The sequence below is a fragment of the Dipodomys ordii genome, unplaced genomic scaffold (genome assembly GCF_000151885.1).
Source record: "Dipodomys ordii isolate 6190 unplaced genomic scaffold, Dord_2.0 Scaffold96, whole genome shotgun sequence".
Taxonomy (NCBI): Eukaryota; Metazoa; Chordata; class Mammalia; order Rodentia; family Heteromyidae; genus Dipodomys; species Dipodomys ordii.
In genome coordinates, this window is record NW_012267312.1 from 4,262,395 (window position 1) to 4,290,287 (window position 27,893).

Sequence of the window (27,893 nt, forward strand, 5' to 3'; positions counted from 1 at the left end):
CTATTCTATAAGCTCCAGAGGTGGATGTTGGGAACAGTCCCTAGGGAGGCTATGGGGGTTTGGGGGAGGGGACGGAGCAGGGAAGGTCAGGGCAGTGCTTGAAGCATCAAGTTCCTCCAGACTTTCTGTCAACCCACAGCCTATAGTCACCCCACAGCCCACCACATCCACATTCACCAGCAGCTTGATGACTTCAAGGCCCACAGCTTACTTGAGGGAGTCTGTGAAGACGACACCGTTCTATGCCTCTAGTAATGAACCATTGATGCAGTCAGAGAGCTTGATGTCACAGATGATGGAGTTCAGGTCCCAGGACTTGATGATGGTGTGGGTCTGGTTAAAGCGCTCACACTGGTATTCCAGTGGGTGCTGCTTGTCAGAGAAGACATCACCCTGCAGAGCATTCTCGTACTGGCAATATTTCACCCGAACCTGCAGTCTGATGTCACACAGCTGCTTTTTGTTCCCCCCTTGGGATCTGACATCAGTCACAGACTTCCTGTATTTTCTAGGGCTCTTAAGTATAGCTCTCCCTGCCTTGCTGCTTACTACACATCTGAATACCAGAAGTGGGAGAGCACACTACAGGATATTGGAGAAGCATTGTTTTAAAGGGTTGGGGAGACATCAGTTCTGGATTGCTGAGGGCTGTAGGGGTCATGTAAGTTGATGTCTCCTCCAGCTACTTGTCTACAATATCATGGCACACTGTGGGGGAAAGAGTCAGTCAAGAAAAAAATATACCCCTTCTCCCAAAGGGTCTCATAACTTATTCTCCTAGGTACTCACCAAGGTCAGAGCCTCCTCCCTCTGAGACTCTTATGCTGCTCATTCCTGCCTCTCACAACTCTTTGCCAATTCAATTCTCCAGCCCCCAATAAACCCTCACCAGCTTGCCTCCTCTTAAAGAGTGACATAGACCCACCATACTGAGAGCTGAGGGACAAAATGTTTTCCAGAATCCCTACTCAGCAGCTGCAATCCCCAGGGTATCTCTGCTGAAGGGCTTGGCACTTCCATGTTGGATCCATCTTTGCAGATCTCTTGGGCTCCAGACTCTGCCACAGCCCCAGCCCCAGCCCCAACCACAGCTGCAGCGTGGGGCTCTATTACTTTCTCTTAAAAATATGAGTTGATTTTAACATGATTTATGTCCACTAAGTTCCTTTTCTATTTATCCACATGAATCAGGATGTCAGTATGAGCATAGTAAAACCTAGACCTTAAAAAATTCAAGTCTTCGGAGGATAAAATCTAATTTTTATTATCTTTAAGTAATTGTAAAAGGAGTTGCCATTCAACAAAGCAGTTTTGAATACATTGCATCTTGATCAATGTCCTGTGTCATCATTCTCTCCTATCCCTCCCAACCCTACCCATTCACTCAAGTTTCTTATTTTTGTAGGATATACATTAAATTATATGAGTGCATTCTCCCCCGTATTCCTCTCTTCAGTTTTCTACGTCCCTTCCCTTTGTTCTACCCACCCCCCTTTCAAGTACTCATTTACTGATGCTTATTTTATTGTAGTTTCTTTAAAGTTTAATTTAATTTAATTGTAAGGGTGATGTACAGACGGGTTACAGTTACATACATAAGGTAATGAGTACAATTCTTGTTCAACATTGTTACTGGCTCCATTTTCTCCCACTTTCGCTCCCCCCCCCCAGTTTTAAAGTTCTCTATTGCTTGGTTCACCTTTTGTCCTTTGTCTCACCATTTTTGTTATTCCCCTTCCTTTCTCCAAATCAGATAAATGTATATACAAGACACGGGGCACCCAAATCAAAAACAGTTACAACAGGGGACATGATGTTTATTTTGTTGTAGGGTGAGCTAGCCTACAATGTGTCTTTTATTCTCAGCCTGAAAATTACATTCAAGAAACAAATGATCCAACATTTGTTTTAAGTAAATCAACAATAGAACTATATATGAGATGTGGAATGCTTGATGAGTAAGTAATTTTTAAACCACAGGGATATAATTTAAAGAGCCAACTGTTTCTTACTATTTTCTTTACATTTGTACCACAGACTCAATATCCCATGTAAGAATGAAGAATTCAGAATTTTCCCTTCTTGGAAATTAGTAAATTGATCTGTTTAGAAAACACAAAATTCCTGTTTGAGAGATAAATGAAATTATTGGTAAACATAAGCCGCATTGTAAGCATCAAAATATTTTAATCCTTTGGCATTGTCCCAGATTTCACAAGAACAAAAGATGGGCCTGGAATGTTTTTAAAAATAGTGTGAAGGAAGTGATAGTAGGAGCAAAAGGAAATGTTCTCATTATCTGACTTATGTAACTGTGACCCCTCTGTACAGCATCTTTTTAATAAAATAATTTTTTAAAAAAATAGTGTGACTGAAGTTCAGAAGAGCTCAGTTATTATATTATGTAATTTAATAGGCTGTAAACAGTCTGAAGCTTTGGTTCAGAGGAAGATATGGTGTTTATTGTATTGTATGATAAGTGAATCTGTTTTTTTTTGTCTCACAGAGTGATACAAACTTTATTTTCCAAAGCTATTGATCATGCATACATTTTGAAAGCATCACTGAAAACAAACACACTTAGAGTTTGCTCATCCACGGTACAAAAACATGAAAGACCCAATGAAAAATTAATTCCTATGAGACTTTCTTAAAAATCTACAGTTGATCTGTTCATTTTGATGTATTTTTCTACCCCTACCTTCCTATCTTCTGGGGAAATGTAATACAGTATTTCCTAGAGTGTTTTGAACTTGGAGGTTTTATGTCTAGCAGGAAGCACAGAAGGAAAGAGACACCTTGTTTGAAATAATGTGAACTCTCACGTAATAAATACAATAAGCACTAATTCTGATATTCACTACACTGACACTAAACTGAAATGGAGTAAATATATAAAGATTCGCCTTCTCCTGAGAGACAAAACCAAAAATTCTCCTTGGACTAAAAATGCAGGTTATAGCCTGTAAAATAGCTCAATCTCAAGGACAACCTCTGTTTCTTGATAAGTAAAGTTGGGTTGAGAAAGAGACTACTTTCTAATTTCAACCAGGTTTAGAAATAAAATAAAAAAGAAATAAAATGGAAGAAATGTGTTCTTGTTTTTCACAGAACTGCAAGCTGTCTTAGTGTTCCAGCTGAGCCTAACATCCCAGGTATTCACAGGAAGCAGACATCTTAGATGTCCCCAGCCACTAGGTAGCTGTAACAGCAAGAGATGTCTCAAATTGAACCAGTAAAAGAACTAAGCCCAGTCAGACTACAGAACTGAGAATTATTAAAATGATCTTCTCTTAAGCCACTAAACTTTATAATGATTTGTTATGCCATTATAGATGACCAAAACAGAGATTAAAATGCTCTATCAAATTTTACTTGTAGTCCATCTGGCCCTAGTATTATTCTGTAGCAAGCAATATATATTAAAAAGCTTCATTATCATATCCTCATAAATAAATGATATATTAGCATCCATAATTCCCGCATTGTAGTACTGTGATTAACATTTTTATCTTACCCATGCTCAACTCTCTTTATATTTTCTATCTGGAACTTTTGAGACAAGAATGTCTAACATGAGGGGAGTTGGCATATATGGCTTCAGTAGTTTCAATGTTTTTCCTACAATTTTTGAAAACATTTTATATGTGAAATACAATTTTCTGGTTTTTGCCTTATAAGAAAGCCAAGATTCTCCAAAAGAAAAAAAGAGACTGACAAATCTGAGTGCCAATAGCACATGCCAGTACTCTTAGCTACTGAGAATAGGAAGATGGAAAGTTGAGGCTAAGACTGGCAAAAACGTTTGTGAGATTCCTCACCTCACAGCTAGGTGTATACCTGTCATCTAAAGGTAGGTGAAAGACTGACATTGGAAGTATCACTGCTATAGGCAAGCCCAGGTAGAAGAGTCCATGAGACTCCATCTCCACACAAGGGAAGCTGGACATTGTGGCACCTGCCAGTGATCCCACCAATGACAAAAAGACTACAGTAGGCAGATCTCAGCTCAGGCTGCCTCTGGTGAGTGGGGGGCAAGATCCTAATTTAAAAATGACCAGTGAAAACTAGTGCTGGATGTGTAGCTCAGTGATATCATGCCAATCTTGCATGCACAAAACCTTGAGTTCAAACCCTCAGTACTGCCACTAAAAAAGAGAATGATTAACAGACTATTAAATGATGTATCTACATAGCATGTCACTAAAATCTATCGTAATTTGCATGTGAAGCCTGAGCTTTGGAGAACTACTGGTGTAGTTTCCTGGTCTGAAGACCAGGAATGTGAATAGCATAAGATGGACATCTCAGCTCAGTTGTCAGGCAGAGGGAGTTCATATGCAGTCGATTTATTCTCTTTAGATCTTCAGAGGATTAGATGATACCACCCACATTTGGGATGACCATTTGTTTCCCTCTATCTGGTCATTTAATTGATAATCACTTCCCAAAACACCCTCACAGACACACACAGAAATAATGTTTAACCAGCTCTCTGAGCACTCTGACTAAACCAAGTGGGCAGATAAAATTAACCATCTCAATAGTTATGCTCCGTGAGTACAGGTAAGGTGCACCAGGGAAGAATGAAGAGAGGGGTAACAAGATCCATTGTGTTTATTCTGAACCTGAAATGGTTTGAGTTCAGGGAAGTTAGCAATGAAAACTGGTCTACATGCACAAGTGAACCCTTGAGGAGGGCGGAGGAGGCCAGAAACCTGTAATGCAGCCAGGGAATGAATGAATGAATGAAGAAGAAGAAGAAGAAGAAGAAGAAGAAGAAGAAGAAGAAGAAGAAGAAGAAGAAGAAGAAGAAGAAGAAGAAGAAGAAGAAGAAGAAGAAGGAAGAGGAGGAGGAGGAGGAGGAGGAGGAAGAAGAAGAAGAAGAAGAAAAGAAGCAGTGAGTCAAACACTAAATCTGTCTCTGTTTAGATGTTGGTGAGTGAATGATAAAGGAACAGTCCATGATCAAAGGTGGAGGCCTTGAGATCAGTGAAAACCAAAAGGAGGAAATAAACCTCCCATATGGTAATTTAAATCAAAAGAAAATACTCTTAGTTGCAAAGCAAGTGCTTTTAGGAATACTCGCCTGTGGCGCGGGGAGGGGGAGGGGTAATACTATCCCTTTAAAGGACTACTAAAGCTCTTCTTCAAAGTGTTTTCTGTTGTTCTTTGTTTCAGAAAATGCTAGTTAGAAACTAAGAAGGAATGAGCCAAATTCACCATATCACTCTGGTTCACTCTTTTTAGGTGACTTAGGATAAATTTTGATCATTAGAATACTAGCTCCTCCTTCTACCATTTGTGAACATGGTGGGTCATATCAAACTGAGTGATGTTAAGTGATGTGCCTGCCTCGACATGTGTTCACATGTCTTTCCTATATGTGTGTCTTCCATTGAGCTGTGGCTCAAGTGACAGGGCATTAACCTTGAGCACAAAATCTCAGGGACAGCATCCAGGCCCTGAGTACAAGTCCTAGGACAACACACACACACACACACACACACACACACACACACATTCACCCAAAGCAATGGAGAATACTGCTAGCAGATAAAGTACTATAGCACTGTCATGGACTCACTTGCTCTCCCTGCTCAGACTCAATGCAAGAAACTAACGTATGTTCATTCAAAAGAAAGAATATATACTTCATACTCCATCCACAGTGAAAACTAAATCAGAGCAGGAAAGCATCACTCCATCATCCAGGGCATGTTCTATGATCAGGGCTCAATACACTCCTTTCAAAAAATGAGAAATCTACATTTTTATCAACTGAGGTCAGTGTGGTGAGGAGAACTTTTCTTAGTCTTTAGCACACAGCTTGGTTGAAAAACTAAATTTCTCCAAGGAGCCGCACATGTGGAAGAAGGGAATACATATATAATGTGTTTGAAGTGAGTTTAGATGGTTACTATGACAACTTCTAGTCAAAAGAAATATTCAATATTCTGTGGTATGGGCAAGGAAATGTAATTAAACACCACAAGAATGCAGTTATCTCAGTCATATGGCTGAGTGGACCTAAAGCAACTTGAGTTCATTTATTTCAATTGCAAAACTCGTTTATCTCAGTCTTCCAATTACTGTCAAAAGCACCGAGCCCACTGGCAGTTACTATACAAATCCTTGTGCAGGAAATCTTATCTTATTTTTCTTCCAGCTGCAGATAAACATGTAAAGTATGGTTTTGTGGAAATCAGAATAATTAGGAGAAAATATATAACGTATTAGTTCAAAACCATCTCCCATTTCTCCCTCAAAAGTATTTTGGCCCAACATTCTGTCATTTCCTTCTTAAGGAACGCTTTGAGAATCATGTTTCTGTGCCACTGCCTTGCTTAACAAAGAGTAAACAGTCAAAGTTTATTCAGATATTGAAGTGAAGGAGGGAAGGAGGAAGGGAGATGGGGAAGGAGAGAAAGAGAGGGAGATAGGAAGAAGAGAGGAAGAGAGGAGAAAATCAATAGTATAGATGTTAAACTCTAGTGGGTGAATTAAAATTCCTTAAGTCCAATTCCCTAAAAACTCATATACAAAATATACTGTATGATAACGAATTTTGAATACTACATAGAGAGTTCACAATCATGAACGAATTATTGCTATTTTCCTGTAAGAACAGTCTTCTCTTTGGGCTTTCAAATATCTACATACTTATCCATTATATGTGCACTTGCAAATTTCACATCTCTCAGATAATTTTCTGATACTGGATACTGGTATATCCCCTGCCATTTCCCCTCTCTGTCTGTCTGTCTGTCTGTCTGTCAGTCTGTCTGTCTATCTACCTATGGGTGTGGACATTATTCATATGTTAGTTTGTGTATGTGTCTGTGTGTGGTATAATCTTTCAAAATCTTTCAGTAAAGTTTCTTTTATAATCTCTTCTGACCATTTCTTGGGTAACATACAATTTCAGCTGAGTAGAAAAATAACTAGGCATGCTTTTTGATAGATGGATCCAACATAACCTATCGAATTATCATCTCACCTCATGCATAGACTTTCCTCTACTTTATTGTAAAATAGTGAGATATTACATAATCTGGGATAGAAGTGGTAACCTTATATTGCTGTTACAATTATTACCAAAAAAAGAAGCTTGGTTCTAGAAGTATTGAAGGAGTAGTAGAAACAAGAGTGATTGATATCCTGCATGGGATGTTGAATATTTGTCAATAGACTAAACAAAAAAGTAGAGTTAAGGCTTAGAATAAGAGATGCCAGGGAAATGCAATAAATAAAAACTGGCCTTTCATGAACTCTGTAATCAGTTGACAATAGGAAGTGATAGGACTAGTAAGAAGGATATTTGTTAATAGTTAGAGAAGCTGAGTGAGAACTCACTGGCCTGTAATGGACAGAATAATTCACAAGGCTAACAGATAAGTCTAATACATAGAAACCTTTAAAGCAAAGCCAAAATCAACCAGCTGCAATCCACACTATTTTATAGTAACTACAAAGGCTGAAACACTTTAATATTAGGCTGATTGATACTAATCAAGGCAGGACGTTTTACTTCAAAAGAATGAATTACTAACAATGTGCTTTACTTGTAGATGAAAATGACATAAAAAGAGAGGGTCCTCTCTTAAATTGGTTATTTTAATTATATCTACCCATTCTGTGATTTGCAAAATTCCTTTAGTTAATTTCTACTATTCATTATAAATTTTAAACAGCTCCTGGTAAGCTTGAGTGGAAATTATAGGGAACAGAGCCAATTACAAATGGTTGATTAAGAAAACATCAGGACCTACAATGTTGTTTGAGAATTGTCTATATTATTTAATGGCCTGGTAAGTGACAATACCTATGGCATTCATTGGTCAGACACTGATTCCATTTCTCTGTAACTTCATTGTTTGCTTATGGTGCTATCCTTTAATGGATTTGAAAGATCTGAATGGATTTAAATAATTTTGTCTCTAACATCTGTATATGTAGATAATATCTTTTCATCTGAATTCTAAAACCCTTCATCATCTAACCTCAGCCTCCACTCACAATAATCATCATTAATGTTATCATTAATCACTAATATTTTTAATATTTAGTATTCATAAGATTCTTTAAATTATCTCTCTAGCCATTACAACAAACCCATAAAACAGATTACATTATTGTATTCCTTTTACCAGTAGGGTTTAATAACATTCATATAAAAATTCTTCTTCCCAAGCTCCACCCCATATAGAAGAATCGAATTCTAAAAGTCTTACTAAAAATGCATTGAAATTACATGGAAGAGCTTTCCAACACATTTCTAGTTCTAGTCACTTTTTAAAGCAATAAGAACAAAGAAAGGTCAAAGAAAATTAATCTTTAAAATGTGAAGGAAATATGTGTAACTCTATATCCTGATGTAGAATTAATCCTGCACGAGGATAGCAGGAATCTGGAAAATGAAAGAGACTTGTTTTCAAGGTCAGTAATATCAAAAAAATGCTCTTTCATGCTGTGTGTGGTCGTAATTAAAATTCTCAGAATCCCAGTGGTCTCTGATCAGCAAATTAGGTTTTCAAAAATAAATTAATTTGGGGCCTCATCTCTTTTGTGTGACATCAAGACAAATAGTCTTCACTAGCTGATAACAGATATGCCTGACAGTTCCTACCATTATATTCTCTCATCCTTGTACATTTTCTTCTCAGGTCTACCTTTCACTTGATTCTCTCTTAAAAATGATTCCTTTGTCTAAATGTACACTTTCTATCATATTGTTTATGTGTCCTCGTTACAGACACTCTCGGCCTTTTAATAGGCTTTATTCCCAGTGACAATACTTTCAGGCACTTCCTACACTTTCCATTTATAAATTTGGTGTAGAATTCCCTTCAGTTGGCCTTCTTAAGACTGGTAGCTTGAGTAAACAAAACCACAGAACTCTTTGCCCTTTAGGAATTCATAGTCATGTCCCTTTTACTTGGCTCTTTTTCTGAGCTGCTTGCTGAGTACAAAATATGCAGGCCCCCTTCTTGCCCTTTCTTCATTGGAATCAAGCTTAGAGCTCAATTTCAGTTGACATTTCTTGGGGCTGATTCCCTGAGTGCACATAAACAGGACACTTTCCATCTTCTTAAGAGTCTAAATTACGGTGTTTTGCTTAAGACTCCATGGGAGACTTCTCCTGAGAGCACACATGCAACTGCCTTCCCCATTTTGGGTCTTATTAACCAGCATATGTCACCATCCATTTCGTTTTTTCTTAAGACTGATTCTTGAATGCAATATTCAGGTCTCTTTCTGCTCTTCATTTTAGTAATTTTGAATGGGATACTCTTCTGCCATACCTTGTGTGGGCCATGATGTTTTCAATACACATGAGCTGTGTTTTAGGGATTTAGCATCAGACACTATCTTATGTGTCCTTAAAGGGTCTGATTCATTGAATGCTTGTATGTGGGCTCAAGCACTTTCTTCTTTTGAATTCTGTCCAGGACTTTATTTTACTTGGCCCCATTTGGGACTCCTTTCCCAAATATACACGTACAGGACCCTTCCTGATCTTTATTTTAAAATGCTACCTAGGGATCTCTTTATTCTCTCAGGGCTCATTTGAGAAAAAAAACGTGGCTGGGATTAATCTCTGTGGCATAGATGGAAAAGACACATACTAGGGGCTGGGAAGGTGGCTCAGTGGTAGAGCGCTTGCCTTGCATGCCTTAGGCCCTGGGTTCGATTCCTCAGCACCACATAAGCAAAAAAGAAAAAAGCTGGAAGTGCCGTTGTGGCTCAAGTGGTAGAGCACTAGCCTTGAGCTGAAGAGCTGAGGGACAGCACCCAGGCCCAAGTTCAGGCCCCACGACCGGACCCAAAAAAAAAAAGATTTAAAAAAAGACACAAACTAGAATATAATTCTTGCTCTCTTGGTTTGTAGTAAACTAGAATTAATTGCAAAGTAACTAACAGTGGCTCCTTGCACAAGGGTAAGTTAAGCTTTTTCATTCCTAATAGTAGTTTGGATTTTTTTTTGTTTTTTTGTTTTTGGGTTTTTTTTTCTCTTAGTTTGGATATTTGACAAAAAAAATGTTGTCAGTCATGGGGCTTGAGGTCTGAGCCTGGGCGCTGTCCCTCAGCTCTTCAGCTCAAGGCTAGCACTCTGCTACTTGAGTTACAGCACCACTTCTGGTTTTCTGGTGGTGAATTGGAGATAAGAGTCTCATGGACTTTCCTGCTCAGGTGGGCTTTGAACCATGATCCTCAGGTCTCAGCCTCCTCAGTACAGGCATGAGACACTAGCGCCTGGCTAAGATTATTTTTCATTCTTAAAAGCAACTCATTTTACCCACAGGGTCTTGGATCTCAAGATTTCAGGGCCGCTTCTCTTTGTTCTTTAAATGAAATACCAACTAACATCTCATACTGAGAATCTGACATGTGAATCTCCCTTTGCTTGATTAAGCACTCATCTTTTTCCTTTACCTGTCTTCTAAAACACAGAACTAGATGTCAAGAACTCCAATTCTAGGTCACATTTCTGAGTTCTAAATGATCTCCAATGTGTACATGATCAAAACAGGGGATTCTTTTGAGCATGGACAGATGTGAGAACATAGGGTTTTGTGCTATTGCTATAGAGGCTTTCATGTCCCAAGGTCAATGATTTGTAATTTGAGCTTGATTATAAATTGAATATTACATTATGTTATATTTGAATATCAGCATTGACAGTCTGTAAGTCACATTCTTATTTGTGCATAATCAAAACCTCTTGATAGTACAGCATCTTGTAATGACTATGGAAAAACACAAGTAGAAGATTTAAGAAAAAGGTAAGTAGGATACACAAATAATCATTAACTTTGACTATGTTTTCCTAGGAGATTATTGGGTCTCTACTTTTTCTAAGATATTGTCCTGGCAACCATGAGAGACAATTAAAACATGAAAGTCTGGCCTGGAAAAATGTGTGAATTACAAACTGTGGTATTTGTAAACTTAAGCCTTTTTGATTCAGGGTATTAATTTTTTTTTCTGTTCCACAATGGATTTTTGAAGCAAATAAATAGCTTGTATCAATAGGAAATGTGATCATTACTTTGCTGGCTGATGGCAATGTTCAAGGTCAGTTTGTCTTTGAGTGAAGGGAAATCAGCTTCAGTAGAGATGTGGGTGCTGCTTCAGAGGCTTCATAAGTTATGGAAGAATCACAGCCCTGTCAAGCAGACGTGCAAACTATGGAAGTGCACAACTCCATCTCTTGAGGGATAAAATTGAATCTTATTTTGTAAAGATTAATTTTCCCTTATGTAGATGACAGGCATATAAGCTTCTGAATTCTAGCTCTAAAAGGAAAAATTCTCCTCACATGCTAGGGATGTGAATAAGGTTATATAGCATTGTAATAGTCAGTTAAGCATAGCTCAGTCTCGTGATCAGCACTCTAAGACCATGTGTCCCTTCCCACACATACACCCATCACCACTCCTGGCACAATGGTGGGAGAATACTTTCTTGAATCCTGTGTGCTGTGGGACTTTCTAAGGCCTTGTAGCATAACCAGAAGTTGAGCAATTCTGCATCCATCACTGGAAGAGATCAAGTAGCTCACATTGCAGCCAGAGATTGATACCTGTGGAAAAGAGTCTAGGAAGACAATTCTCAAACATCTACTGCCCCACCAGGATGATTCACCATAAACAGAACATAGGATACTAGTTTTAACTCAGTGAAAATGGATAGGGTAGTGTACCTGTGGCTCACTGGTGCTCTAGCAATCCTACCTATTTAGGAGGCTGAGCTCTGAGGATTGTGGTTTTAAAGCCAGTCCAGGCGGGAAAGTTCATGAGACTCTTATCTCCAATTAATTAAGCACAATAATATCAGAAGTGGAGCTGTGGTTTACATGGTAGAATGCCAGACTCAAGTGCAAATGCCAAGTAAGATCATCAGGCAGAGAGGGAACTAGTGAGCAAGCGAGAAAGAGAGAGAGAGAGAGAGAGAGAGAGAGAGAGAGAGAGAGAGAGAGGAGAGAGAGAGGTTACTTTTCTTTTCCTAGCTATAATTGAGAAGAACAAAAGAGATAACAAATGGGTAAGTAGAATTGAGAAATATTCTAGAAGCAAATAGAAGTTAGCCTAAAAGCAGAAATGTGATATTGTGGTAAATAAGTGTGAAGTCATATTCTCTACTTGTATTTACTTATTTGAAATCCATAATGATCCTATTTTTACTCCTATTTTACATCTGAAGAAGCCTAGTGAAAGCAGGATTAATTTTAACAAAGAAAAAGGTATGTGTTGTTTCCAGAGACTGAGTCTAATAATTGCAGTAGCACGCTGACTGCCTTATCTATGCCAACTATTGATGAGTCTAAGGCATTTATTTTCAATGTGGAGATCTTTAGATATAAATGATCATTCATTTTTTCAAGTTGAAAAGATAATTACTTCACATCCTATTTTGTTATTGTAATTGTAAGGACAGGTGGCTAGAAGTGTATTTTTGTTCTGATCTCTTGTTCAGATGTTTCCTAGGAAACATTCTCTGGAGTGTGTGTGTGTGTGTGTGTGTGTGTGTGTGTGTGCATGCGCGTCGCATGCTACAATACAATTCTTTTTTTTGGGGGGGGGTCCGGTTGTGGGGCCTGAACTCTGGGCTTGGGCACTGTCCCTCAGCTCTTCAGCTCAAGGCTAGCGCTCTACCACTTGAGCCACAGCGCCACTTCCGGCTTTTTCCTTTTTGCTTATGTGGTGCTGAGGAATCGAACTCAGGGCCTCAGGCATGCAAGGCAAGCGCTCTACCACTGAGCCACCTTCCCAGCCCTACAATACAATTCTTATTTTCTTTGGTTTTGTTTGATTTCATAGCTAAACATTGTGTTCCATGAGGTCAAGAACTGTTTCTTCTATTTACTTTCAATCTTTTAAAATCAGGACATATTATGAATTCCATAGAAAGCACATAGCCAATATTGAGATTTTCCTATCCAATACTGATATTTTATTACCACTGATAATTATCTTCAACTTTCCTTAAAACATCTTGGTCTATTGCATGATAAGAAAGGAAATAAAAATATAATTCTTCTGCCATCAAGGAACTCATGGTATAATATAAAAAGGTATATATAAACAGATAATGTAACAAGGATCCATAGATTCATTATTAATATTGAATAAATATTTGATAAGTAAATCTAGAGTTTCAAGGTGATGGAGTGATCTAAGCCTTGTTTTTATAAGCAATACTTGACTCACCTGGAACTAAAATAAACTTGTAGAGATCATTTTGCTCTAATTCCTAATTTTATAAATGAGGAATTGACATAATGTAATACTGAGGAGTAGTTTCCACATTAGTCCAGGCTTGATAGTGAACATACACACAATTGGTAAGCAAAAAGAAAATGAAAAATAAATGTACTTATTTCCACAAGGACTTTTGTAGAAACAACCACTTCTTGAAGAAATACAGAATCAACTGTACTCTCACTACTTATCTTGCTAGCTCTGAACTGGTAGAGATCTCAAAACAGGAAAGAGTGTCATGCTTAACAGTTTTAGATCATTCAAGGTACCAAAAATAAAGGCTATTTGCTTCCCCTTCCAAGATCCCCTTCCCTCCTAAATCCAACTGGTGAAATTGATGATGAATCATATATTTTGGTCAAGTTTGCAAGGAAGGCACATGGAATCTCTTTTCCTGGTTCCTTATCTGGATGATCTGGTGCCACTGCCCAAGGATGAACGCATATAAAGTTATAGGAGTGGTAGTTTGACAAACAACCTCTGAAATTTGATGGAATAATGAACAGAAAGGCTGATCTCAGATTCATATGCAACAGATATAATTAGATCAAATCAGTGATGGATATGGGGCTGTGAAAGGAAATACTTACACACAAACATCTCTATATTCTAGACTTTCTCCCTGTACCAGACTTTGAGAAGCTGCATGGAGGAGATGGAGACAGAGGTAAAATTCCAGACCCAGACTATACCAATATATGTGCCCCCCAACTCATGCTCTCTCTCTCACTCTCTCTCTCTTTCACACACACACACACACGCACACACACACACACACACACACACACACAGCTAATAAGAACAGGAACAGATTACAATCTCTCCCATTCTAGTCTTCGGAAGTTTGGTGACATAGTGAGTAGAAAGGTTGATGCCAATTTCTGATCTAGGGCTGTCTGACAGCAGTTAAGGATAGCTCAACCACAATGATAGAAGCCAACAAGAGTTCAAGCAATCATACTAGAGTAGAGCTAGGGAAAAAAATATGGAGATAATTGTACACAATTCCAATTTTCCATACTCCTTGGAGAAAGGACATTATCCACAAAATCCAACACTCAGTACAAGATTTTTAAAATAATACACATGATATTAAAGTTTTAAACAGAACAAACTTTTAGGATAAAAATATAAATCTTTTTTTTTCATTTACCATATTACCATTTTCATTTACCATATTAGAGAACAAGACAGTGAAAATTTTGAGTTTCAAGATCATCAATAAAAGAATCACCATTTCTCATTATTTATCATCTAACCAGTGCTCAGAAGCATACATAGGAAGGAGGTGTGTGGTGAGAGGCATATGGATGCATTTTTATTCTTACCAACAAATCTTTTCACCATTGACATTGTTCAAAAATTTAAATCACATTGTGATAGTAAAAATAATACAGACCTTTATTTGCCTCTATTATTGTTTTCAATATATCTAGACACAGTGACTGGTGGCTCTAGGTACAGCCCCTACCAGAGCTCCCCATAACAGGACTGCCAAACTGAGACTCCCTCCAAAGTATCCATACTGGCTTAATGGTTTTCCCAAAGACCTATTTTCTTTTTCTAAAGGAAGACTATTTGTGAGGAAGAGAGAATTTTCAGACATTTTATCATTTCTGGCCTTCATTTAAATCATTAGTATTTTAATTTAGGGTAGTATTTGTTGTGCTTGGGTTAGTGGGGTCTTCTAGAAAGCAGCCATTCAGGCAGAGTGATGAATAAAAGAAGCTTACTGTGAGATAATTCCCAAGATAGAGAATCTCCATCTATGATACAGATCCAATTATTTCTCAGTTAATCAGAAGGGAACTGGCAGCTAAGACTGCTTCTTAGAGAACCCCCACATGAGCTCTTCCTTTACAAATGTGATAAGTGTTTTGTGTTGCCTAGGTAAATACTCATCAACCACTTTCACATAGTGAAATAGCATTTGAATAACTAGGATAGTCAATTGTTCATAAGAGCCAATTTAGTACACATACTGACTGCTATAGACATCGTGTGATGCCACTCGATTCTGAGTCACATCCCAGCTTCATTTTCTTAATAGGAAGTGTAGATTACCTGGCAACGGGGAAAATCTTCTATTATTATTTAAATAATAATAGAGTACAGAGCCTTGTAGGACATCTGGCTGTCCAGGAAGACTACAGGAAGTTGTTATGGGTAATAGAATGACAATTAAAAATAGTTTATTCTTCTCTTCTTATGTCAATATAAATAGCTTTTGTGTAATTTGCTTTTCCTGGTGATTCTGACTCTCATTTCAAAATCAATTCATTGGTTTATTTTCTTCTTTAAGAAAGAAAGAATAAAATCCATAGTTGTAGGGAATAATACAAATCAAACAATACTAAGCTAAAGAAATATTATATTTTAAAAAGTGGACCAAATGACCATTTTCTGTTACATATTTCTCCAGTGACATCTCCAGAAAAAAAACCTACTGTGCAGCATACCACAGTAATGATCAGAGGTAAGGTAGATTATAGACCTAAAGAGTCAAGAATTCATACTCTAACCATAAAATGAGTAACAGCGATTGATTCTTCAAAATAAACAATTAATTTGAGAATAGTATCAAGTTAAAATCTGGGATATAAATGTTGTGTTGCACCATAGGTACATTCAAAGGAGAAGCAAAAGGATAAGTCCATGTAAGCTGCCTTAAAACAAATCCTTGGTAACAGAAACTTGTTTTAGGAGGTAATGTTAAATTATTGGTAGAGACCATCGTTGTTATGCTTATATCTTTGTCAAGCAGTTTATCTGGAGTATAAAAATTCTGAGGAATTACTTGAACAATACACACACACACACACACACACACACACACACACACCCTCCTCTTCCATAGGTTTCTGCTCCATTTTCGTTTTCTTTCATTTCTCTATTCCTTTTTCTTTCTTCCTTCCTTTCTTTCTTTCCTTCCTTCTTTTTCTTTCTTCCCTTCTGTCTTTCTCTCTTTTTCATTTTTAAGATACGGTGTTTAATTTAATTTAATGTTTTACTGTAGTGAGGTCAGAACTTGAAGCCCCGGACTTTCTAGCTAGGCTCTCTACTGCTACGGCTCCATTTTCTGAAGGTCTGACATTAGTGGTTTCATTTTGATAGTGATAACTTTCATAATACGTTTATAAGAAGCTTGTTTCCAGGATCAGGATATGCAAATATCCTGAGAAGGACCAGCTGGAAGCTGGAAAGAAACAAAAGTGCATCAGCTATCCTCTAAGTTACAAAAATAATGGAGCAAATGCTCAGTCAGTCTATACCATTCCCTAGTGGTCACTTAGAGATTATGTCTGGTAAGTCAGGAGCCTGACATCAAACCAAAATAATGAATAAGGTCCAGTTTTTTTCAAAGGGTATGGCCTTATGTACAAAGGATGCTTGTTGGTGCTTGGAGCCAAATCATTTCCTCCTGACTTCCTACAGGTATCTGTGGAGAACTGCAAGTGGTAAAGCTCAAAGCAAAGGCTCAGGAGGACTTCTTAGAAATATCTTTGATAAACTGATTGTGATGCTCTGTTGGATAATTTTCTTGCTTCAAGCACATGATTAATGGAATTATTATTCATAATTAGGCAATGCCCAGAGAGCAAAAACATAAACAATGTTCTGACTGGCTGTCAGTAATTATCAGGCTCACATTAATAATGCCCAGTAAATGAAAAGGTTCTGGCATTTTCTTTTAATTTTATTTAGGAATACAATTTCCTAAGAGCATTTGTGTGCTGTGGGCACTGTATATCCTGTGGATTATGTCACCTTGAAGTGCCATTTCTCATGACATCCCTTGCAGAGTACACGGAGGAGGCCACTCAGGTGGCATTGTTTAATTAATTGGGGCCTTTTCTACTAGGAGCCTTTGTAAATGAGATCCTCCTACTTTCTTCTGCTTTCCCACTTCTACCTGAAATAATATGTGCTGCACCATAGGGGAGCCATTTTTCGATGTCACCAAAGAAAACTTCACAGTTGGCTACATGAGCAGCAGATCACAACGAATCACAATGAGAGTCAAACAGTGTCAGAGGATGCTGGGCCTCCAGAGTCTTGGCCTGATGGGAATAATTTCAGAGGGGAAACAATATCATAGGAAAGAAACAGAGTGGCATTAATGGCTTGAAGACTTTCACTCAAAGGACTCACTGAATTCTCTTGAGTGGATAGCTAATTAGCTTTAACTTCTCTGAGAAGTCACAATGCCCAGTACACCAAGGAGAGCATGTGATCAGTTCTAAGTGCCTCTTGACTCTCCCTGGGGCATAGATTTTTACGGAAACCAAGGCAGAATGTTCCACAGAAAGTCTTTGCACTTTCTTTAACTTCAAGACTGTGAGGCCTAGGGTGTATTTCCTTCACCGGAGAAACGATTTTGTTTTTATGTACATGCCTCTAAACTTATCACAAATGAGAGAATATGAAAATCAGTATCATTAATGACATTGGTTTATGAGTTAAATGTTATACTTCATTTCAAAATGTTCTATTCCTCTATCACCAAACATATATATATATATATATATATATATGTGTGTGTGTGTGTGTGTGTGTGTAGAGAGAGAGAGAGAGAGAGAGAGAGAGAGAAGTGTTTTTGACAAGGAGAGAAATGCATTTCCCCCTGATAATAAGCATATGATACTTCCCATACCAAACACTACCTCTCCATCTCATGCTGTGTTGTAATTCCTGATATAAAAGTGAAAACTGGACTAAAGAGAGTGATATGAAGGAACTTGCTATATGAACAGACAAAATCAAAAAAAGAATGTGGGGTCTTACCTTTGGGTAAGTGAAGTAAGTCAGGCCCAAAGAAACAAAGGTCTTATGGTTTCCCTTATTTGTAGTAACTAGTATATGTCTGGGACAAGCAGAAAAGGTCAAAAGCTATGAACATATGACTAGATAGGATGATGTTAAGCGAAATGAACCCCAAGATAGGGACACACTTTTTTTTCTTTCTTGCTATTGTTTCTAACGTATTTATAACGTACCATGTGATTTTTTTGTTTCTTTGTATGTTCCTCCCCCATGAAATAACCCTGTTCTCACCATATTTGATGTCGGTAACTTGTTCTTGGTGTTTTGCTAGTGCTTATGTTGGTATAGATAAGAGTGAGGAATAGGAAAGATCTGGTAAGTTTTATTCTGGCATTTTATCATGGCTCCTAATTCTGAGCTAGTATTCTGTCTCTAACAGAAATGTATGCTATAATAGTAGGGCGCTGGTGGCTCATACCTGTAATCCTAGCTGCTCAGGAGGCTGAGATCTGAGGATCACAGTGAGACTCTTATCTGTAAATAGCTATGAAAAAGTCACAAGTGGAGGTATGGCTCAAAGTGGTAGACCACTAGGCTTGAGCAAATAAATAGCTCAGACACAGAACCCAGATCTTGAGTTCAAGACCCAAGATACTCTGTCTGTCTTTCTGTTTGCCTGTTTACCTGTGTATTTGCCTGTCTGTCTGTCTGTCTGTCTTTCTGTTTGCCTACCTGCATGCCTGCCTGCCTGCCTGTCTGTCTGTCTGTCTATCTGTCTGTCTGCTGTCTGCTGTCTGCTGTCTCTCTCTCTCTCTCTCATACACACACACACACACACACACACACACACACACACACACACACACACATACACACCTGGGAAATCCAACAGTGGTGGCTCATGCCTGTAATCCAAACTACTCAAGAGATTAAAATTAAAATGAAAGCCAACCCAGACAGAAGAAATCTGTGAGATTTGATCTCCACTTAACCGGTAAAGAGCTGAAAGTAGAAGTGTGGTTCAGAATGCCAGCCTTGAGCAAAGAAAACCTAGTGAGAATGCAAGGCCCTGAGTTCAAGATAAAGTACTGGTATCAATCATTTAAAAACTGAACTATTGGGAATACAGAATAAAAAAACCAGTTTTTCTTCTGCAATGTAAAGTACAGCTAAGAGGGCTAGAGCTATTAAGTTTGCATGCACTGAGCATTTATTGAATATGCGCCAACTGGATGTAAAACATTTTAACACAAAAATAATATCAGCACTTGTCACATTCTATAACTCTATGTTGACATTGTCAATTACAAACACCTCCATAGAGAAATTTTAAATCCCATATATTATTCTGTGACATTAAAGATAAGCATTTCCCCAAGCTCAGTATATTAGGAAACATTGTTTTGACAGGAACCAAGTTTAATTCACTTGTCTCTGGTTCTCAGATTCCACAACTCAAATGTGAAAATATCAGGTAACATTTTCTGTATGTTTTTTCTTTCAATCTTAAATTGTGTTTTCTTATTGTTTACTGTTTACTAGATAGACAATACCTCTTAGGTTAAATATTTCTTCATATAGTCACATATGTTTAAAGAATGGAACGGGCTATTTTTTTTCTTTTTCATTTTTTTGTCAGTCCTGGGGCTTGAACCCAGGGCCTGGGTACTGTCCCTGAGCTTCTTTTGCTCAAGGATAGTACTCTACTACTTGAGCCACAGTGCCACTTCTGGCTTTTTCTGTTTATGTGGTACTTAGAAATCGAACTCAGGGCTTCATGAATGGTAGGCACGCACTCTACCACTAAGCCACATTCCCTATTTTTCTTAAAACACCAAGATGCTAGTCTTTTAAAGCATGACTAAATCCTATACAAATCACTGCTGCTATTTCGTAACATTGAAGATAAACATTCTATTGAAATGTTTACTTTCATGCTTATGATCATCAGGAGCTTAATGTGGTAGTTCACACCTCAGGAGGTGGAGGCAGGAGTATGTGAAGGTCAAGAGTAACCTGGGTTACATAGTAAAGTTATGAATTGAAAATAAGACAGCATCTGAACATATTATTTGAAGTAATAGCACTTATGAATCGCACTATTTTAAAAGTGTTGTTTTATTACTCTAATTTAAAATTAAAATTTATTAAAATAAGCCATAAAAACTAGTAAAAAGCAATGGAAGTATAATGAGCTTTCATAATCTAATAGGAAAGGAAGAATATCAAGAAACAATTACACATGCTACGGAATTGTGAGAAAGACAACAAATCTTTTCTATTGTCACACTCTACCTCAGTAAATGTTTATCTTAAGTTGAATTGAAAATAAGTTAGCATCAAGCTTCCCGTGTTAGAAATGGAATCAATGCAGCTGTCTATATTTTCAATAAAGTGGACATCTGTTTCTAGGTTTCCTAGAGACCCCATTTACTTCACTTTTCTAATGGTTGAGAAAGATTTAGTGCTTTTTATTGTTCAGGAAAGGAATAGATGAACTCTCAATAAAAATAAGTTCATAATAAGTTTACAAAAGTCTATGAGGAATCAGATGATAAGTTTCAAAGAAATGATCATTTTTGTTGCATTTTTTATTCTCAGTGGTTCAATGAATATGTATTGTTTACCATGTAGACAGAGAATGGTCATACTTTGAGACAAAACTACAGATGAAATATTTTCTCTAGAAGTCCCCGAAAAACATGAATTCTATAGATAAATAGCTGTGGAAAACTGTAATGGTAGTTGATAAAGAAGCAATTGTAAATTAATCCTTTCTAAACAGAATTTAAACTCCTCTGTTATTTGCCCACATCCTTGGAGGTCCTCCTCTGCTTTGCCCCTTCTCTCCTCTCCTCTTTCTCTCTCTCCCCACACACATTCTCTTTCTCTCTCCCCCCCTCTCATGCCTTCCCTTCCCCTCTCTCTCTTGCTTTCTGGACACAAGGTAAGCAATTTCTCTCTATTATCCACTCCCTGCCAGGATGTGCTGCTGCTCACCTAAGGCTCAAAGCAATGTTGCCAAGCAGTCACAGAATAGAACTTCCAAAACTGTGAAGCAAATTGTGGGCCAAAAAAATGCTTCATCTTTAAGCAGTTTGTTATAATATTGAAAAGCTGATTAAATACATTAGGGGATAGAGAAGTAAGAGAAGAAAGGGAAGAAACTATAGAAGGTATATTAATAAAGTAGTCATTACTATAGATCCCTGGTGAATAGAGCAATTATCACTTAGTTCACTAGAGACTGATAGTCTCCTTACCATTATTTGAGAGTTATTTCTTTTTTTAAAATTTTATTGTCAATGTGATGTACAATGGAGATACAGTAACATAAGCGAGTTAGTGAGTACATTTCTTCTTGAACTCGTTACCCACTCCCTCACTGTCCCTCACCCCCAACCCCCAAGTTGTGCAGATCATTTGCAACATATTGTCTTGTGAGTATTGCTGTTGCATTGGTTTGCCCTTTGTCCTTTATCTCACCATTTTGTTGTTCTTCTTCCCTTCCCTAATTCAGCTAAACATATATACAATACCTAGGGTACCAAAATCAAATACAGTGACAACAAGGGATAAACCATAGGGGGGGGACACAAAAGAAAAAAATCTCATAGTACATTAAAAACAACAACAACAAGGAAAAATCTCTTGTGTCCTTTTCTTAGAGTTCGTTTCACTTAGCATCATCTTATATGGTCATATGTACATAGCTATTGAGCTATTCTCTCATCTTCTTAGGATTATCCTAAATGTATACTAATTATTACAAATGAGTAAAACCATGAGACCTATGTTGCTTTGGATCTGGCTTAATTCACTTAATATGATTTTTTTCCAAGTCTTTACGTTTCTTGAAGTACTAACTCTCTTAGACACTTTACCATGCCCACTATGGAGACAAAGTACTTCAAAACTAAGCCTTCAATCCAAACATCTGTTTCCACTAAATTTGATTTTTGGTACATTAAGATAAATGATAAGGGGTAGGGTAGCAACACCATCCCAAAAGGTGTTCAAACAAAAGTTAAGAGTATGAAACCCCTGGGCATGGTGGCATATAACTATAATGCCAACACTTCAGAGGCTGAAGCAAGAGTATTGTGATTTTGTGACCAAGCTGAGCTATATAGCAAGACCTTGTTTCAAAAATTGATAAGTCTATGAAGAAACTATAGTGTATACACACACACACACACACACACACACACACACACACACAATGGAGATTTACTCATTCATATAGGATGAAATGTTTCCAGGAAAATGGATAGAACTACAGATTATCATGTTAAGCAAGATAAATCGACTCAGAAAGACAAATCCTACCTTTTCTCTCATATGTGGAAGCTAGGAAATAATAAAATAAGCCAGGCACCAGTGGTTCTTGCCTGTAATTCTCGCTACTCAGGAGGCTGAGATCTGAGGATTGTGGTTTGAAGCCAACCCATGCAGGAAAGTCCCTGACACTCTTACCTTCAATTAACCACTAAAAAGGCAGATAGAAAGCTGTGGCTCTCATAGTAAAGCATTAGAATTGAGCAAAAATGCTCAAGGACAGCATCCAGGCCTCGAGTTCAAGCCCCAGGACTGATGTGTGTGTGTACACACGTGCACACACACACACACACACACACACACACACACACATGTAAATTTTGATAAAAACCTAAATGTGACTATACTTTAGTTGTAAAATGATTGAGAAGCCAAAAACATAGTTGAAGTCAATAAATATTCAAAATATCATGCAACTGGCTAATTGCCCTTGCCTCTTCAGGGTTATATTCAAAAGTATGTTTGAATGCTGGCTTAGAGACAGGTATGTAAAGAATAATTCCCAAAGTTTCCTTTAAGGCCCAATCAAGTTTAATAGTTCTCTGTAATCAGTACACACAAACAAATGTCTATAATTTCTTTATCGTAGTTTCTCAGATTTCATTATGGATCTGAACTAAGGGTTTATTAAAATGTAGCTTCCTGAGTCCTCAATCCAGTATTTCTAATTTAGTGCTTCTGAAGCAGTGCTAAAAGTCTGAAATTCTAAAAAGTCTCCTGTAGATAATGATGCTACCAATATAGGGACTAAGTGCTGCAAGAGAGATACTGTATATACATCAAAGATATAATTTGAAGATAGATCTATGATTGTAAGAAATTCTGTTACTGAATGTCCTAATGAGACTGTTGGAAGAATGAATTTACTGTTTAGTGTGAAGACTTTCCTGGTGAGAGTTAAATTGGATTGCTAAAAAAAATCATTTCCCACTTAGCTTCTTTCAACATTTAAAAGTTAAAAAATTTAAATTGGTTTTTCATAAATAACTAGCAATGACATCATTATTCTGTATGTAATTAGATCCATCCTGTAGCAGTTTTTCTACTATATAAGCATAAATTAAACCTTTCTAGAGAACAATCTGGACAGATTAGCTGAGCTATCTTTTGACTTCTTTCTCTTATGTAAAGAAAAAAATCACTGACGTGTATTTACTTACCTTCTTTTTTTCTTAAGACAAATCAGATGCCCTCAAGCATGTCTCTGTATATCTGCTGTTAAGACTTAATGAGGCATATTTAAAATGCTGTTAGAAATAATCAACTCAAAGTAAGAATAGGCTTATTCTAGTATAGGGTTTGTCTTAAAATACAGGCTACACAGGTTATAAAATAAATGTCAAGAAAGTTGGGTAGGGATGGATTAGAGCAATATCTGGTATCTTAGCTATACATTAGAACTTTAAAAAAAACTCTAACATCCTGGCCTCAGTCCAGATCAATTAAGTCAGTCTGAGGGTGAGACTCAAGGCATGAGTGTTTTTAAAGCTCCCCATGTGATTCTTTTGAGCAGACAGATGGAGAATCAGTGGTCTATATAGAAAACAAGTCATTTTTTCCCACAAAAAGAATTATAAAGTCTGTTTCTAGCAGCACCATACTGCCATTTTCCATGAAATAAAGCAGTCTTTGACTCTTTCGGAAATAAAATGTGTTTTCATTTAAATGGAGATATTTTCACTGAATTTATTAAGACCCTTGAATATGTTGGAAATATATCTCTCAAAAATGACACTGGTGATAGAATATGATCAAAGACAATACAACATTCCAAAATAAAGAAAGGCAAATAATATCCTTCGAATGTTAAAAAGCCTCTACCCATATAAACTGGAAAGATGTTTGCATAGTTGGAATTTGGAACTGGTGAGAGGGACCCAAGTCACATATTGAGGCTTACTGAAATTGCTAGTGATTGAAGTAGAATTCCTAAGGAATGGAAAGAAGGAAGGTCAATGGAAAAGATAGATCAGTGGAGCCTTAAAGCAGAAGCAGGAAGACTCTTGAACAGTTAATTCAGTTGGAAATAAGTGACTATGTACACAACTGGATTAACTGTTCAAAGCCTTCCTGCTCTTTCTACATTGTTGAATTATAATTGAAAGTTGTGGTTGAGTCACTAACTATCCAACATGGACTCTCAAGGCATTTTGCATTTGCTGAAACCTGGAATTGAGCAAATATTTGAAGATGATCCTTTTCACAATGGCCATAGCTCCACTTAAGAACCCTCAAGCAAAAGTAGCATGCGAATGTTCATACCTTAGTTATCATGTGATCCATGCTCATATTTCTTGTTAGAAATGTTCCCATATTCTCATCAAAATCTTTCAGAAACCTATTGACCCAGAAAGATAAAATGGATTTTGACCTTAACTGAGAAATTATAGAAGAAAGTACTTAGAATCTTTACTATAGATCCCTTATGACACAGACACATGAAGGCATGCTGAGCATTCCCAGAAACCAGTAAAAATCAAAGTGCTATACTTCTTATTCATCATTTATAATCTCTCCGTATTACAAAGAAATATCTTAAGTGAATTATTATCTAGAGAATAGAAATTTCCTGAGTGAAAGAGAATAATCATTCTTTAAAAAGAAAATTCTGGTGCTAGGAGATTAAACACAGGGTCTGATGCTTGATAGGCAAGTGCTCTACAACTTGCGTATAGTATATAGTCTTCCATGACACCAGTCTATAGTTTGTTTTGTAGATAAGTGCACCCACTTACTTTATCCAAGCTGGCTAAAATCTTGATCTTGGTGTCTGTCCCTGCTTTCTGAGTAGCTAGAATTACTTATGTGTACCATCACATCTAGTCTTCAATATTTTCCTTCCTTCTTTTTAATTATTTCTTTACTTCCTTCCTCCTACCTTCCTTCCTTCCTTCATTCATTCTCTCTCTTTCTCTCTCCTCCTTTCTTTTGTTGTGCCGGTTTGAATTGAGCTCACTAGGCTTTTTCCACTCACAGTTGGCATTGCCTATAGTCTAGCTTTTTTTTTTTTTTTTTGGTTAATTGAAGATAGATTCTCAATTTTTTCTCTGCTCAAAATGGCTTTGAACCTCCATTGGTAGAGTGGCTAAGATCAAAGATGTGAGCCACCTGTGCCTGAATCAATATACTCTTAATCCAAAAGTCAAACTGTCTCCAAAACATGGGATGGCAACTGAGGAATGGCAGTGTTGGGAAATCTAGGATGTGCAGATGACTGGGGCCAGAATAGCTGCTGAGGCTGCCTAGAGGAATCTATGCAGTCCCACAGCTGGTAATGTGACTGGTTTCCAGAAATAAAGATGATTAATAGTATAAAGGACACAATTCTGTGGGAGTCCTACCATTTTAGGCAGTGCTGTGCCCTCCTCACTTTTTCTTCATAGAAAACCGTGATTCAAATAAAAAACTGTCTCTAAAGAGTACATACATTCCCATGGATGTCATAAAATTATAAATATGAGCTTGATTTGTTTAAAATCAATTCAAAAATTGTCAATGTGCATTATAAATAAATTTTGAGAGGAAAAAAGTTTCCTGAATTATATCATCACCACATAGAAAGTTGTGTGCTTTATTAAACAAACATTAGGTTTTTTTGGTTTTGGGGGTTTTATTTGTCAATCATGGGGCTTGGAGGCTGTCCCTCAGCTCTGCAGCTCAAGGCTAGCACTCTACCACTTCAGCCACAGCACCACTTCCGGCTTTTTTTGCTTATGTGGTGCTAAGGAACCGAACCCAGGGCCTCATGCAGGCAAAACAAGCACTCTACCACTGAGCCACCTTCCCAGCCCCTGTTTTATGCAATGAATCATGTCTCCATTATTTTGTGCAGAAAGTATGACAGAGAGGGCAAATAGAAAAAATGAACTTGAAAAACTAGCACAAGGTCTATTAAATACAGTAAGAGATAGAAAAAGAAGTTTTAAGGAAAACATGCATCACATTTGTACACAGCACAAGAAAAATGTACAGGCTAATATAATACTAGATCACAGAAAAATACCCCTTGTTTTCATGTAGTTTAGCATCAAGGACAATGCTATTTTTTAAGAGAAAACTCAAAAGGAAGGCTATGTGCTAAGGAGAACTCCCAGGCTATTGCTGAATCATTTCTAGGCGTAAGTTCCTAGTTAAGAGGAATATGTTCTTTTTTCAAGTTTAATGATATGCTTTAACACCGCACATTGTATATATTATTTCTGTACATAATCTAATATAAAATGTCTATAATGAGATATTTTGTGTCAAGTCTTCTGAACTCAGGGTGCACCTTATACAGAATATCTCTATTCAGAATTAGCCATGTTCACGCATCCAGTGGCTATATATGGCTAATAGCCATGCTAGTTAAGTGCAGATGGAGAGTGACCCTTGATGAGGACAAAGACAATGTCACCTCTGAGAAGAAATATATTCTTAAATGTACTGATAGTTCTTTCCCACTATAATCTCTTTGATGTGAAGTGACATCTGGATGAGCACTATGCCTTTTCTTTTCCTAATGGTCTAGACCAAATTGGTAATTTAAATAAAACTACAGATTTTAAAATAGGGAAGTCACTTCTGAAATAAAATTTGCATATAAAAGTTCACTGTACATAGTAAATAGTTTTAAAGACAGAAAGATCTGGAACTTTTCCAAAAATCTGAACACATACACATGTATTTCCAATTTTCCGTTTCGGAAAGAGAATAAATTATATGATCTAAAGTCTTAGTAGACCAATATCATTAAAGACCCAGTAGGCATTATGGGTTATTAATAGGATTTTCAGCATTGCATTTTTAAAAGAGCCCTAGTCACAAGAATCTTGCATATGTTCGTGAAAAAAAATTGTAAAAGATCAAATTTATTTGTTTTATTGAAGAATGACTAGACTAATGGAATGTAGAATATATCTAAGTTCAGTATCTAAATTGAAACATCTAGATTTCAAGAAAAATATTAGAAAGCCCTAACATGCTCCTAGGGAAAAAAAGAATAGGAAATATATAGTTAAATAATGATGTATTTAGGTGATTTTGTAACTGGTTCATTCATCCTAACTGAAATGCTAAGATTCAATTAATATATGGTAATAAACGTGTGTGAAGAAAAAAAAAACATGGCCAAGGGCTGGTGGCATATATCCCTAAATATCAACACTCAGGAAGTCAAGGCAGAAGGATCACAAATTTGAGGTCAGCATGTCCTCTGAAAACAAACAAAACAGGGCTCCAAGAAGCCACCATGAACCATGGCCTCATGCGCCCACTAGAGTCAGGCTGGAGCTGTGTCTCTTAGGAGCTGGAGGTGAAAGCAGGTGGCAGAGCCTCAGACGCACTTTGCGGCCTACTCTGAGGCACCTCCAGGGTAGGAGGGCCAAAGGTGCTCCCAGGCCACCAAGTCAACTGCCAGGATGAGGGCCACCTGGGCTGCAGCCTGGCTAGGACCTGCAGCCTGCGCTGAGCTGCAGTGGGCTCTTGACCCGCACAGCATTGGGAACTAGCCTGGGACCGCCATGATGCTGATCAGATTGATTCCCT

The 27,893-nt window shown here is 37.4% G+C and overlaps 1 pseudogene; it reads right to left on the bottom strand.

The window, feature by feature from the left end:
* On the bottom strand, window positions 1-27,846 carry LOC105993454 (annotated as a pseudogene).
* Window positions 27,847-27,893: the final 47 nt, after the last annotated feature.